The sequence below is a fragment of the Phoenix dactylifera genome, chromosome 5 (assembly GCF_051530095.1).
Source record: "Phoenix dactylifera cultivar Ajwa chromosome 5, Ajwa_hap1_PhDact_Kaust_v1.1, whole genome shotgun sequence".
In the NCBI taxonomy this organism is placed as follows: domain Eukaryota; kingdom Viridiplantae; phylum Streptophyta; class Magnoliopsida; order Arecales; family Arecaceae; genus Phoenix; species Phoenix dactylifera.
The window spans coordinates 13,101,614-13,116,287 of record NC_143194.1 but is presented as its reverse complement, the minus strand read 5'-3'; the positions used below and the strand labels follow the sequence as shown (position 1 = coordinate 13,116,287).

At 41.6% G+C, this 14,674-nt stretch overlaps 1 non-coding gene across 1 annotated transcript; it reads right to left on the bottom strand.

Moving 5' to 3' along the window:
• Positions 1-13,151: 13,151 nt before the first annotated feature.
• On the bottom strand, positions 13,152-13,256 carry LOC148703392 (U6 spliceosomal RNA). Its single transcript, XR_015987765.1, has one exon. It is a non-coding gene; the product is annotated as a U6 spliceosomal RNA (small nuclear RNA).
• Between the last annotated feature and the right edge of the window lie 1,418 nt (positions 13,257-14,674).

The following is a 14,674-nucleotide window of genomic DNA, read 5'->3' as shown; positions in this document are numbered from 1 at the left end:
CAACTCCGAGATGCTTGCTTTAGTCCATAGATGGACCTTTGCAGCTTGCAGACCTTGTGATCTCCATCACTGGAAGTGAAACCCAAAGGCTGTTCCATATAGATATCTTCATCAAGATATCCATTCAGGAAAGCAGTTTTCACATCCATCTGCCAGATTTCATAATCATGAAATGCTGCAATGGCAAGCAATGTTCGGATGGATTTTAGCATGGCTACAGGTGAAAAGGTCTCCTGATAGTCAATGCCTTCGCGCTGACTATACCCTTTCGCCACAAGCCTTGCCTTATAGGTCTCTACCTCTCCATCCGAACCTATCTTCCTTTTGTAGATCCATTTGCATCCAATAGGTACAATACCTTCTGGTGGGTCTACTAAGGTCCAGACTTGGTTTGAATGCATGGAGTCTAACTCTGACTTCATAGCTTCCAGCCATTTCTCGGAATCGATATCAGATATCGCCTCGTTGTAGGTTTTGGGATCCTGTATGTGATCCCTATCTCCCACTAGGAACATTTCCTCGGTATCCTCTTCTAGTATACCTAAGTATCTATCGGGAGGATGGGAGACCCTACTAGATCTACGAGGTGGTCGAGGGGCATCGTGTACTGGCTCTTTATGAATGGGTTCAATAGGATCCATGACTCGTTGCTTTTCAGAGACTTTCTCTTCAAGCTCAATTCTCCTCCCACTGCCTCTATCAAGGATAAACTGATTTTCCAAGAAGATGACATGACGGCTCACAGACACATTGTGATCCTCTGAGACGTAAAAATTGTATCATAATGACTCTTTAGGATATCCTATAAAACGAGCACTTATGGTCCTAGCCTCTAACTTGTCTGCCTGTAGTCGCTTGACGTGGGCCGGACATCCCCAAATCTTGAGATGACCAAGACTTGGTTTCTTACCATGCCATATCTCATACGGTGTGGTAGGAACGGATTTAGAGGGAACTCTATTTAATAAATAAATCGCTGTGAGTAAGGCATCTCCCCAAAGGAACATAGGTAAATCAGTGAAGCTCATCATGGACCTGACCATATCCAATAGGGTCCGATTCCTCCTCTCTGACACCCCGTTGAGTTGAGGTGTACCCGGAGGTGTCCATTGTGAGACTATGCCTTTTTCTTTGAGATAGTCCCGGAATTCCCCACTAAGGTATTCTCCTCCTCGATCTGATCGAAGAGCCTTAAGAGGTTTTCCAGTTTGTTTTTCTACTTCATTCTTGAACTCTTTGAACTTTTCAAAAGATTCAGACTTGTGTCTCATAAGATACACATACCCATACCGTGAATAATCATCGGTAAAGATAATGAAGTAAGAATAACGTCCCCTGGCTAGCACATCGAATGGGCCACATACATCTGTATGTACTAGGGTAAGTATTTCAGTGGTCCTCTCCCCATGTCCTACAAAGGGCAGTCTAGCCATTTTTTCTTGAAGACAGGACTCGCAAACTGGATATGACTCGGAAGTCAATGAGCCTAAAAGCCCATCTTTATCCATTTTGTTCATTCTGTCCTCTCCACTATGGCCAAGCCTGAGGTGCCACAAATATCTTTGGTTTATCTCATCTCTGGATCTTTTGGATCCTTTGGCACTCACTTCTTGCTCGGTAACATTCACAGATACATCCATATGTAAATGATAGAGACTGTCAATCATAAAACTACGTGCGACTATTTTATTTCTTAAATAAATAGAACAGCAGTCTTTGTCAAATGTAAAAACATGACCTTTTTTGTGCTAGACATGAAACAGAAATCAAATTTCTGCTAGCAACAGGTACATAATAGCAGTCTCTAAGTATTAAACTAAATCCAGACGGTAGTCGCAGATGGTAGGTGCCCACAGCCACAGCAGCAACTTTTGCCCCGTTGCCAACCCGAAGGGTTACCGCACCTTCCGCCAGCCTTCTACTTTCCTTTAGACCCTGCATGGTAGTGCACAAATGAGCACTAGAACCAGAATCTATAACCCAACTAGAAGTAGAAGAAACCGTTAGATTAGTTTCAATTATGAGCAAGTCTATACCTTCTGAAGGTGTGTCACCTTTCTTGTTCTTCAGGCTCTCGAGGTATGAAGGACAGTTTCTCTTCCAGTGGCCTTCGACATTGCAGTGGAAACATTTTCCTTTGTCGTTAGCCTTTTTCTTTTGAACTTCCTTCTTTGGCTTCTTGTCTTTCTTCTGCTTCTTAGCAGGCTTCTTTTTCTTCCAAGTAGACTTTCTCTTGGAACCAGAAGTCAACTCAGCAGCAAGGACATTGCCCCTTGAACCTTTCAAGGCTCCCTCAGCAGTTACCAACATGTTGATTAGTTCAGTCTTAGTGCATTCAATCTTATTCATGTGGTAGTTTACTATAAACTGACCAAATGAATCAGGAAGTGACTGTAGGATCAAATCCACTTGTAATTCCTTGTGCATGTCCATACCGAGCTTCTCAAGCTCCTAGATCCTTGATCATGGTCAGACCGTGATCATGGACAGACTGCCCCTCGCGCATCTTCGCTTTGAAAAGCCTCTTGGACACTTCAAAACGAGCTGTGCGACTCTGCTCACCATACAACTCTTGCAGGTGTGCCAGTATGTCCCTAGCAGTCTTTATATTTTCATGCTGGCATTGGAGTTCATTAGACATGGATGCCATCATATAGCATTTTACTCTAATGTCATCATCCAACCACCTTTTATGCATCTCACGCTGAACATCAGTAGGACGTGTTGGTAGTGTGGGGATATCCGAATCGAGTATGTAGCCTATTTTCTCACAGTCCAAAACAATTTTGAGATTTCTAAGCCAGTCTTTGTAATTGGTTCCGGTCAGTCGGTTGGTCTCAAGAATACGGGTCAAAGGGTTTGAAGCTGACATTGTATCTGCAGAGAGTAAAGATTCTAGTTAGACTTTTGTACTTGATCCTAATCTGTTTCAAGGTCTTTTAGAACAAATGTAACTCCCACTATTTTCTCGAATTCCTCACACTCCCCTGGTAGGAAAACGGAAATCCCACACGACTAGGGTTTCTAGTGGGTACTGCGGTCCCACCGATTTACATGCCACCTCACCTAACAGTTATTGGTGACACATAGATGGATGAGTGTACAACTCTTGTACAATGCTTCTCAAGCATGTTGCAGTGTAACTTGGTCTCTAAGCCATGAAGACCTCACCTAACAGTTATTGGTCCCATTTCTTAGTTAAGTCAGACCCACCGTATAACCGTAGGAATAAAGTCGTCATTGGGTCCTCACCTAACAGTTATTGGTGCCCAACCCCACCTTTACCCTACAACATCTCATGTCTATAGAGAGGTCCAGCCCCCCGATGCAACTTGACCACTGTGTCCAGCCGAGACAAATCAACATCAGAAAGGCCTTAGCAGCTCTACTACAGTGGAAGACCTATTGACTTAATATTGGTTAATCAGGTCTTAGTGTTTGCAACTTGAGCCCTTCATAAGAGGTAATCGAACAATTGGCCAGGTAAGCAGGTGGGAGGCTCCCCTTACTCAGAGAGTAAGGTCCTAATTAAGTAACCACCTTTCATGCTTTCCTAGACACCAATTAGATCAATTAATCTAATATGACTTGCTCATGTCGGTTCACTCTCGACTTGATTGAGGAGGTTTTGATTTAGGTCTCAATTGGGTTTGCTACATCACATGTAAACCTATCTACCCGGCTCTCATTCACATCACATGCAAACGGCGCATTACAGGCAGTTATAATCGCAGCATCAAATTAAAGCTAAACTTTAACTAGGTGATGATCATGGATTCTAATTAGGTTGTATTACAAGCACATGCACATCAATCGATCAAGTGGTCTTCAACTCTTGAATTGGTTCCAAGCCTCCTTGATTCGATCCTTGATCAACCCTTGATCCCATCGCCATCAACCGCTTGGATCACCTTTCATCTCATGCCTTCGCTTCAGCTTGATCGTTGATGTACATCACATCACAGAAATACAACCAGATGTAAAATAAAAATAAAAATAAATTACATCTCCTTTTAGGAGGCACGCAGGCCTCTCAAAATATCAAATAAGATGCATGCAAGCATCTGAAAAATTACATGACATCGCAGATCACATCGCAGGTCATTACATTTGATACCAAAAGGGTTTGAATCATATGATCATCACCGTATGCAACAATTATAATTTTCAGATCTGAAAACTAACTGATTATATCACGACATAGGTCGCTGATCATGCTAATCATGATTCTAAACTTTGTAATCCCATTAACAATGCATTTAGAATCATCTTTTTATCACATAAAAATCAGCATGCAAAAAATCAGCACCCCTGAAAAATCTGCATGCAGAATTTTTCAGCATGCATGATCATTCAATTTTCAGATCTAATATGCCTTTAGATATTTAATTCTTACCTTAATCTACGAAACCTGGCTCTGATACCACTGTTGGGAACCCGCCCACACCGCAGAAAATTCAAAAACAAAAATCAGATGGCAGCGGAAAGGGGGCATGCACGGGTTCGACGTTCATCGCATGAACGTTGTTTCGAGACCTTTCGTAATTAGGTAAGAATTAAGACTTTTAAAACTAATAGGAAGATCAAATCTTCACCTTGCGCGGGTAGATGATCACCGCAAATCTGAATTCGTGGTTTTGGAATAGGGTTCGCTTGAAGCCGTTCAAACGTCCGGCCTCTACGGGTATCCACACGAAGCAGAATCCGATCCAAGCTCTCTATCTCACCGGGGTGCTAGCTCCCTTGCAGAGATAGCTTTGATGGCTGATGTCCTCCCTCTCAATCAACTCTTGATTGTGCTTGGAAGGAGGAAGAAGAAGGATGAAGAAGAGGAAGAAGATGAGCCCCTACGCAGCCTTCTGCTGTTCCTTGCGTTGGATGAAGGAAGGGAAGGGAAAGGAAGCCGCCAACTCTTGGCTTTTCTTCTCCCTTTGCTTGCGGCTGAACCAAGAGGAGGAGAGGGGGCTTCCACGGCTTGAAGAGGAGGAAAAGGATTCAATTAGGGCGCCGGCCCTAGTCCTCCTTTAATAAGGATGAAGGGCTCCTACAAGTTAGGAGCCCTTGACAACTTTCCAAGAGGGGGCGTCGGCCCCCTCTCTCTTCATGTCGCACCTAATAAAGTGGAGAGGGGCTGATGCCCCTCTTACTTGGTTAGCCTAATCCTCTTCCAAAGAGGATTAGGTCCCTCTTTCATGGTTTAATCCTAATCTAATTAGGATTGGCCAAATTGGGTTCAATCTATGCTAGTCCTAATCCAATTAGGACTTGAATGAACCATGACTCAATTGAACTCTTCAATCCTAATCCAATTAGGAGTCATGTTGATTCATTAGATTAATAATTAATTTAGACTTAAGGAATCCTAATCCAATTAGGATTTGTTTAATTTTAGTCCTAATCCAATTAGGACTCTATTTGAATCCGAAGTCCTAATCCAATTAGGATTTCTAGGAATCCTACTCCAAGTAGGAATCCAATTTTAATTCAAAATTTCTAATCTCATTAGGATTGTAGGAATCCTATTCCAAGTAGGAATCCCAGTCCTACTCCAACTAGGATTCCCAGTCCTAATCCAATTAGGACTCTAGGAATCCTACCCGAAGTAGGGCTCTTGTTTCAAGTCCAATTAATTCCCTTTGTTCCTTCTTCAACTTCTTATCAATCAAATTGATTACTTGTGATTCCTAATCACGATTTCAACCATCGGATCGGTCAATACTTCTAGTGTGTGTGACCCCATAGGTTCTATTCTGACTGGTAGTGAGATATATTGTGATCTCTATCTCAATATCATTGAAAACTCCTTTCAATGGGTTGGAACGATTCCAACTCAACTCATTAGGGTTTATCGATCATCAAGATAATCCCTATGAGTCCCACCATCCACCAGTGACACCTAGCAGCATGTAGTGGCTACCCAGCAGAATGGAATGATGAACCTCTAGGTGCAGTTAACATGTGATACAGTCCTACTATCGTGGATCCCTACAGGACGGAGGTCATGGACAACTCGTCAAACCCCATCATCTGTCATATGTCAAGATTTATTCGACTTGAGTTCGCTAATGGAAAACTCTTTTTCCACTTTATATTACTGCCCTGGCCAAGGTCTTAGAACTCAGTCTAACAAATCACATAGGATCACTCCTCTTCTATCAAGGTCGATAGATTCCTTATAGGTGCATACCCTGTTGGCGGAGGCCTGAGGGGCCGAGTCAACGTTGGCGGAGGCTTGGAGGGCCGAGTCAGTCCCGCCGCCTGCCAACGTGGATGCGCTGGAGGAGTAGGGTGGGTTATACCACTAGGGGGTCCCTGAACCCACTGGCGAGGCCCTGTCGGAGTCCGGAGTTGGGCGAGGCTTGGTCGGAGTCGACTCGTGGCGCTATGGGCCCCTGCGCTGGTTTAAGGAAATAAAAGTTGCGCCTTCACTAACACCTGCGGGTTTTGGTGTAATGGTAGCGCTTGATCCTGACAACTGGTATCAGAGCCAGGTTGGCCGATGGAATTGGCCTATAATATCTAGAATTGTGCATGATTTAATTTTTAAATTTAGATTAGATCTAGATTTATTAATAAAATATCAATCTTGTGCTGAATTATAAGGTTGTCCTGCTATAAGGTTAACCCCTTATAGTGAAAAGGTTGTCCTAGCACAAAATTGAGATTAATTTGTATCATAAAATAAATAGTTTATTTTTGTGAAATTATGCATAATTGATGTTTATGAAATTTCAGTTTTAAATTTATTATGACCATAAAGTTTAAATATAAATTGTTTATATTTGGAATAAATTGACACCTTGAATCCATGATCATAATACATTTAATAAAGAATTAAATGTTGAATTTAAAATTTAAAATTTGAATTTCAAATAAAGATTTAAAATTCAAAATTTGAAATTTGAATTAAAATTTAAATTTGAACATGGGATTTGGGGATGGGTTAGCACAATCAGATTAGTTGACTATGTTAGACCTAATCATGAAATCAAATTGAAATGGACTAACTTAAGAAACATGATTTAATCTAATCAATAGTTGAACTAGACTAAATCAAGGTTTATAAAATGATCAAACTCAATAGTTGTAGTTTATCATATCCAAACATTTCAATTGGATCTGATTGTGGCTTAGTGGTCGAGCCCGAGTTCCCAAGGATAACCTAAATCAACTTGATAAACCAATTGGTGTCTAAGGTAAGTCGGCATTTGATCATGGTTTTTAATTGGGGCTACCTCTTACCTGGCCAACATAGTTGGTGTCTAGGAAAGAGGTTAATGGCGTAACCCTCCCATGATCTCTCTTACCTGGCCAATTTGGTCGATCAAGTTTTGATTAAGGTACCTTGAGACTTGGCACTCACCCATGCCATTAAGAAAAATCAGTGTGACTGATTTAGGTGTCTAATAGACCAATAAGAGCTAGTCCTCTATATGATTTGGTGAAGTCAGTGGGAGGATTTAGAATTACGGTCAGTGTTACATATCATTTAAAATCCTCTAAATTATTAGGTCCTTAAAATGATATAGTTATATAGATAACTAGGTCATAGCCTCCCATTAAAATGGATGATAATTGGTCCAATATTCCAGTTGGACATGCAGGACGCTTCCGTCTGGTGTTCATCTGAATATTGGAATTATCCTTCATTATATGATAGCTCTTTGAGCTATCTGATTGTGATTAGGTTGGCCGAGCTTTTCTCGGGCCTGATCATACATTAGGTAGTGTCATCGAGTTAGTTCATTAATGGTTGGATCTGACCAGGATTTTCAGTGGAGGCCTCCGCCTACTGATTACCACCTGGGGCAAAATAAAATACTAGAAATTATTTAGAGAAATAATTGGTAATGTACCTACCCTTAGATGCATATGGGTTGGCCGAGCTTTCCTCGGGCCTGTATACAGTCCATGTGGATTCTAGTACCCGCTAAGGAATTAAAGTAATTCCTCGAATTAAAGGTAGAGGCTATTAATTCGATTAAAATAGTGGGAGAAAACTTTAGACTAAAGTCCAAGTCTTTAGGATTAAATAAATCATATACTGATTAGTTGGGTTTTTCCTTTATTTTTCAGATATGGCTAACTCATTGTCCCTCCGAACACTATTAGACAATGATAAGCTTAATGAACCTAACTTCGATAGCTGGTATCGAAAGATGAAAATAGTATTGGAGCATGAGCGGATCCTGTATGTGATATCGGATCCTGCACCTGAGGAACCTGCAGCCAATGCACCACGTGCAATCAGAGACGCTTATCAGAAGTGGCTCAACGATCGCACTACAGTGCGTTGCATCATGAGGGCCTCAATGAATGACGAGTTTAGTCGTAAATTCGAGGAAGCGCAGCCAGTGGAAATTCTTCAAATGTTGAAGAAGTCTTTCGGCACACCTGATGATGGTGAACGACATAAGACCTCCTGCGCTATATTCAATGCCCGCATGAGGGAAGGGGCATCGGTCACCGATCATGTATTGTACATGGTCGAACAAATCGATCGCCTGAGTAAACTTGGCTTTCCTTTGCACGAGCAATTGGGCAAGGACGCCATTTTGAACTCACTTCCCAAGTCCTACCTGACCTTCCTTAGTCATTATAGAATGACTAAACCTGAAGTAACCTATCATGGTTTGCTAGGTTTACTGCAGACCTATGAGAAGGATCACCAACTCAAAAAGGAGTCGGTGAATGTGGTAGGTGGGACTTCTGCAGGACTTTCTTCCTTTAAGAAAGGAAAGAAGAAGAAGGTGCAGAAAGCTCGTGCTGGGGTCTCTAAGCCCAGCCAGACTAAGAAGCGTAAAGCCGATAAGAGCAATGCAGAGTGCTTCTTCTGTAAGAAGATGGGTCATTGGAAGCGGAACTGTCCGGCTTACATAGCGTCCCTTGATCCAAACAGGCCTAAGAAGAAAAAGCAGCAAACAGTTGCTGCACAAAGTAATTATATGATAACACCTTGTAATTTTTCAATTTATGATTCTACCACTTGGGTATTGGATACCGGAAGTCCAATTAATATTTGCAATTCGTTGCAGGGACTTCAAGTTAGTAGAAGATTCAAGAATGACGAGAGATTCCTGAACGTTGGAGATGGAAGATCAGTTCCAGTCCTAGCTTTAGGAGTCATTCAGCTTGTTTTTGAATCTAGAGTAGTCATATTAGATGATTGTCATTATTGTCCAACATTTTTAATGAATGTCATCTCTGTAGGCCTTTTGGCCAAAAATGGTTATTGTTTATCAATAAAAGAAAATTTTTGTGATATCATTTTGAATGGTATTAAAATTTTTTGTGGACAATTGAAATATGGCATTTATACTCTATCACTGCCTGTGAATGTAATGTACACCTCTAATAAACGCCCTAAGTTAGATAATGTCAATGAAGCCTATTTATGGCATTGCCGGTTAGGTCACATAAATAAAAACAGGATAAACAGGTTAGCCCAACAGGGCATTTTAGAAATCAATGATTGTGAATCATTGCCAACTTGTGAATCCTGTCTTCTGGGTAAAATGACCAAATCACCTTTTTCTGGAAAGGGTGAACGAGCCAGCGATGTTCTTGGCCTCATACATACTGATGTATGTGGACCTATGAACGTAAGTGCCAAAGGTGATTATGCCTACTTCATAACCTTCACAGATGACCTATCCAGGTATGGGTATGTCTATCTGATGAAGCATAAGTCGGAATCATTTGAAATGTTCAAACGATTTCGTAATGAAGTAGAAAAACAGACTGGAAAGAGTATTAAGATCCTTCGGTCAGACCGAGGAGGAGAATACCTTTCCGGTGATTTCTTGACTTATCTAGAGGAGAATGGGATTCTCTCACAATGGACCCCTCCAGGAACACCTCAGCATAATGGTGTATCCGAAAGGAGGAATCGAACTTTGTTAGACATGGTTCGATCCATGATGGGGTTTACTAGTCTGCCTCTATCTTTTTGGGGTTATGCTTTAGAGTCTGCGTGTATAATACTAAATAAGGTTCCAAGTAAGTCTGTTGAGAAGACTCCATATGAGATATGGACTGGGCGTAAGCCGACACTTTCATACCTTAGGGTTTGGGGATGTCCGGCTTATGTTAAACGTTCTCAAACTGACAAACTTGGTCCTAGGTCCGATAAGTGTTATTTTGTAGGGTACCCCAAGCAAACTAGGGGTTATTACTTTTACCTTCCTAATGAACAAAAGGTGTTCGTAGGACTTAAGACAACATTTTTGGAAAAGGAATTCCTTGGTGAAGGAATTGTTGCCTCTAAGGTTGAACTTAGTGAAGTTCAGCAGGTGGAAGATTTAACACAATCTACTGAACCCACAGAACCGGATTCAATTAGATCAAACCCGGAGCCCAATGTAGAAGCACCATTAAGGCGATCAGGTAGAGTACTGCGTCAAGTGGATAGATACTATGGTTTCTTGGTCCAAGACGCAGATCCCATTGAGCTCGATGAGAACAATGAGGATCCGATCACCTATATGGATGCTATGCAGAGGTCCGACTCTGAGTTATGGCTTAACGCCATGAGATCCGAAATGGAATCCATGGAAATCAATAGTGTATGGACACTAGTTGATCCACCCGAAGGGATAAAACCCATAGGGTGCAAATGGATCTTCAAAAGAAAGAGAGGCGCAGACGGAAAGGTGGAGACCTATAAAGCCCGTCTGGTTGCCAAGGGGTATCGTCAACGTTATGGTATCGATTATGACGAGACTTTTTCCCCTGTGGCAATGCTAAAATCTATTCGGATCATGCTAGCTATAGCAGCATATATGGATTATGAAATCTGGCAAATGGATGTGAAAACAGCTTTTCTAAATGGAGAGCTGGAAGAAGAGGTGTATATGATACAACCTGAGGGTTTCATATCCACAGACGAGTCCAAAGTATGCAAGCTACAAAAGTCCATTTATGGACTTAAGCAAGCTTCTCAAAGTTGGAACATACGTTTCGATAAAACTATCAAAACGTATGGCTTCGTTAAGAACGAAGAAGAACCTTGTGTTTACAAGTGGGCTAACGGTTCAGTGATCACATTCCTTGTCTTATATGTGGATGACATTCTCTTAATTGGGAATGACATTCCTGCATTACAAAATGTGAAACTCTGGCTGTCATCACAGTTCTCCATGAAGGATCTGGGAGAAGCATCCTACATCCTAGGGATGAAAATCTATAGAGAAAGATCTAAGAGGTTGCTTGGATTATCCCAATCCACGTACATCGACACTATGTTGAAGCGGTTCAACATGGAGAATTCCAAGAAGGGCTATCTTCCGATAGGCCAAGGAATTTCTCTCTCTAAGAAAGATTGTCCGACAACTTCCGAAGAGAGAGAGCGTATGAGTAGAATCCCATATGCTTCTGCAGTAGGTTCTATTATGTACGCCATAACATGTACAAGACCGGATGTTGCTTACTCACTAGCAGTAGCGAGTAGGTATCAGTCTGATCCGGGTGAGAACCATTGGAAGGTGGTGAAAACCATCCTTAAGTATTTAAGAAATACTAAGGACCAATGGTTAATCTATGGAGAATCTGACTTAAAACTTGTGGGGTTTACAGATTCTAGTTTTCAGTCAGACCATGATGACAGTAAGAGTATGTCAGGATTTGTGTTTACCCTGAATGGAGGAGCAGTCTGCTGGAAAAGTTCCAAGCAGCATTCAGTAGCCGATTCCGTATGCGAAGCAGAGTATGTTGCTGCATCAGATGCGGCAAAGGAAGCTGTTTGGATCAAGAAGTTTGTAAATCAACTTGGTGTTGCTCCCTCAGTCAATGGTCCAGTTCTTTTGTATTGTGACAATACTGGAGCCATTGCACAAGCAAAGGAGCCAAAGTCCCACCATAGAACCAAGCACATTCTGCGTCGCTACCACCTTGTACGAGAGATCGTGGAACGAGGTGACGTCAATCTTCAAAAGATCGATGGAAAGGAGAACCTAGCTGACCCATTCACTAAAGCCCTTTCTGTAAAGGAGTTCGATTATCACAAATCGAAGATGGGTATTAGATACTGTACAAATTGGCTTTAGTTCAAGTGGGAGTTGTTGGAAATTGTGTCCCAAAGCCAATATTTTAATTGTAAGAAATTGAATTATGTATATGTTTTATTAAAATGAATAAAAGTTTATTCTGGCAATTTTCTATTTATCACAAGTGTTGCATCTTCAAATTGAACTCCTGTGTATTGTGATGAAGTCCTTAGGACTAATTTGGTGGATAAAAGAGGTTTTATCATTTAGTCCTTAAAGCAGTTCGCGACCAAATGACGAGCTGTCAATTGGACGATAGCTATGTCAAGTATAGGTCGTTGTATGCCATTTAGTTGGTTGTCCTCTTAAACCAAGGAGTGTGGAGACACTGTATGGCATACAGGTGAGATGTAGGAGTACATCGTCACTGAATAGTGACTCACCTGCGTAGCACTCCACTGTCGGGAGTTAGCTCGTAAAACGTATGGGCATAAGTACCCCTTAGACCTGAGACTGTCACGGTGACTTGCAAGCAACTCACTGTACTTAGGCACTGGATGACCTGAATTTCTAATTCAGGGATCGGAAGGATGCTGGGTGCAGTCAAGTACTCGCGAAGTCTGTGTATGAGTCAAGATGGGATTGACCGCTCCAGATTTTAGGAGTTGATGTCTCACTGTATTTCAATTCAGTAAAACCTTGGCCAGGGTAAACCAAGTGATAGGTCACTTGATTTGATTATTTGAAATACACTATGGATGACCGGACCCAGAGGTCGACAGTCCTCTCTGAGGTCATCTTGAGCATCGAAGGTCATAGGGATGAATTATGCAACAACCATACGTCTAGGTTCTTGAATGTTGCTTTGCATATTCGACCTATCCGGACGTCGGGTATCATTGCTAGATGGTCACCTCGATTAGTGTATGGAGTAGTCCATGTACTACCGGCTTAGTGTTCGAACCTATCGGAGTCACGCACATAAGTCAAGTTAAGTAGGAAGGACTTGATCCAATTTAATTGAGAATTAAATTGTGGATCATTTGAGATTTGATTTTGTCTATGTTCAGCTAGCACTGAACATGAGGTACATACTGAATTTCATGAATGTGTATTTAATTATGTCTGTATTCTGGCTTAATCAAGTTTCAATTAATGTAATTGAAATTGATTTGGACTCATTTCTCGATTTATGCGTGTCATCCTTGCGCAGGGGCCATGCTAATCTTGTGCTGAATTCAATTTCAATTACATTAATTGAAACTTGATTAAGCCAGAATACAGACATAATTAAATACACATCCATGAAATTCAGTATGTACCTCATGTTCAGTGCTAGCTGAACATAGACAAAATCAAATCTCAAATGATCCACAATTTAATTCTCAATTAAATTGGATCAAGTCCTTCCTACTTAACTTGACTTATGTGCGTGACTCCGATAGGTTCGAACACTAAGCCGGTAGTACATGGACTACTCCATACACTAATCGAGGTGACCATCTAGCAATGATACCCGACGTCCGGATAGGTCGAATATGCAAAGCAACATTCAAGAACCTAGACGTATGGTTGTTGCATAATTCATCCCTATGACCTTCGATGCTCAAGATGACCTCAGAGAGGACTGTCGACCTCTGGGTCCGGTTATCCATAGTGTATTTCAAATAATCAAATCAAGTGACCTATCACTTGGTTTACCCTGGCCAAGGTTTTACTGAATTGAAATACAGTGAGACATCAACTCCTAAAATTTGGAGCGGTCAATCCCATCTTGACTCATACACAGACTTCGCGAGTACTTGACTGCACCCAGCATCCTTCCAATCCCTGAATTAGAAATTCAGGTCATCCAGTGCCTAAGTACAGTGAGTTGCTTGCAAGTCACCGTGACAGTCTCAGGTCTAAGGGGTACTTATGCCCATACGTTTTACGAGCTAACTCCCGACAGTGGAGTGCTACGCAGGTGAGTCACTATTCAGTGACGATGTACTCCTACATCTCACCTGTATGCCATACAGTGTCTCCACACTCCTTGGTCTAAGAGGACAACCAACTAAATGGCATACAACGACCTATACTTGACATAGCTATCGTCCAATTGACAGCTCGTCATTTGGTCGCGAACTGCTTTAAGGACTAAATGATAAAACCTCTTTTATCCACCAAATTAGTCCTAAGGACTTCATCACAATACACAGGAGTTCAATTTGAAGATGCAACACTTGTGATAAATAGAAAATTGCCAGAATAAACTTTTATTCATTTTAATAAAACATATACATAATTCAATTTCTTACAATTAAAAAATTGGCTTTGGGACACAATTTCCAACATACCCTACTCCTACAGTGAACTTACTGCAGCCAATCTACACTGCATGGATCCATATGGCTAGAGACCATGTATGTGTGCAGTCAAACTACAATAACCTCACTGTGAGTAGCCGAAGCACCGCAGGTCAAAGGACCAGTCACACTACTGCAACATCAAGCAAGTCACTGACGAGTGGATAGACATCCAAGTGACTTCTTGTCTTGGTCACGCTCAGTACCCTTGTTCTCTAACAAGCACCTGCACTATCACTTCAGTGTCCCTACACTGTGGACTCAAGTCTCGTCCATCCAGAAGGAGAGTGATCTGTGCACTGATCGGATCGATCACCGTCCTCGTGATGATCCATTGATCAG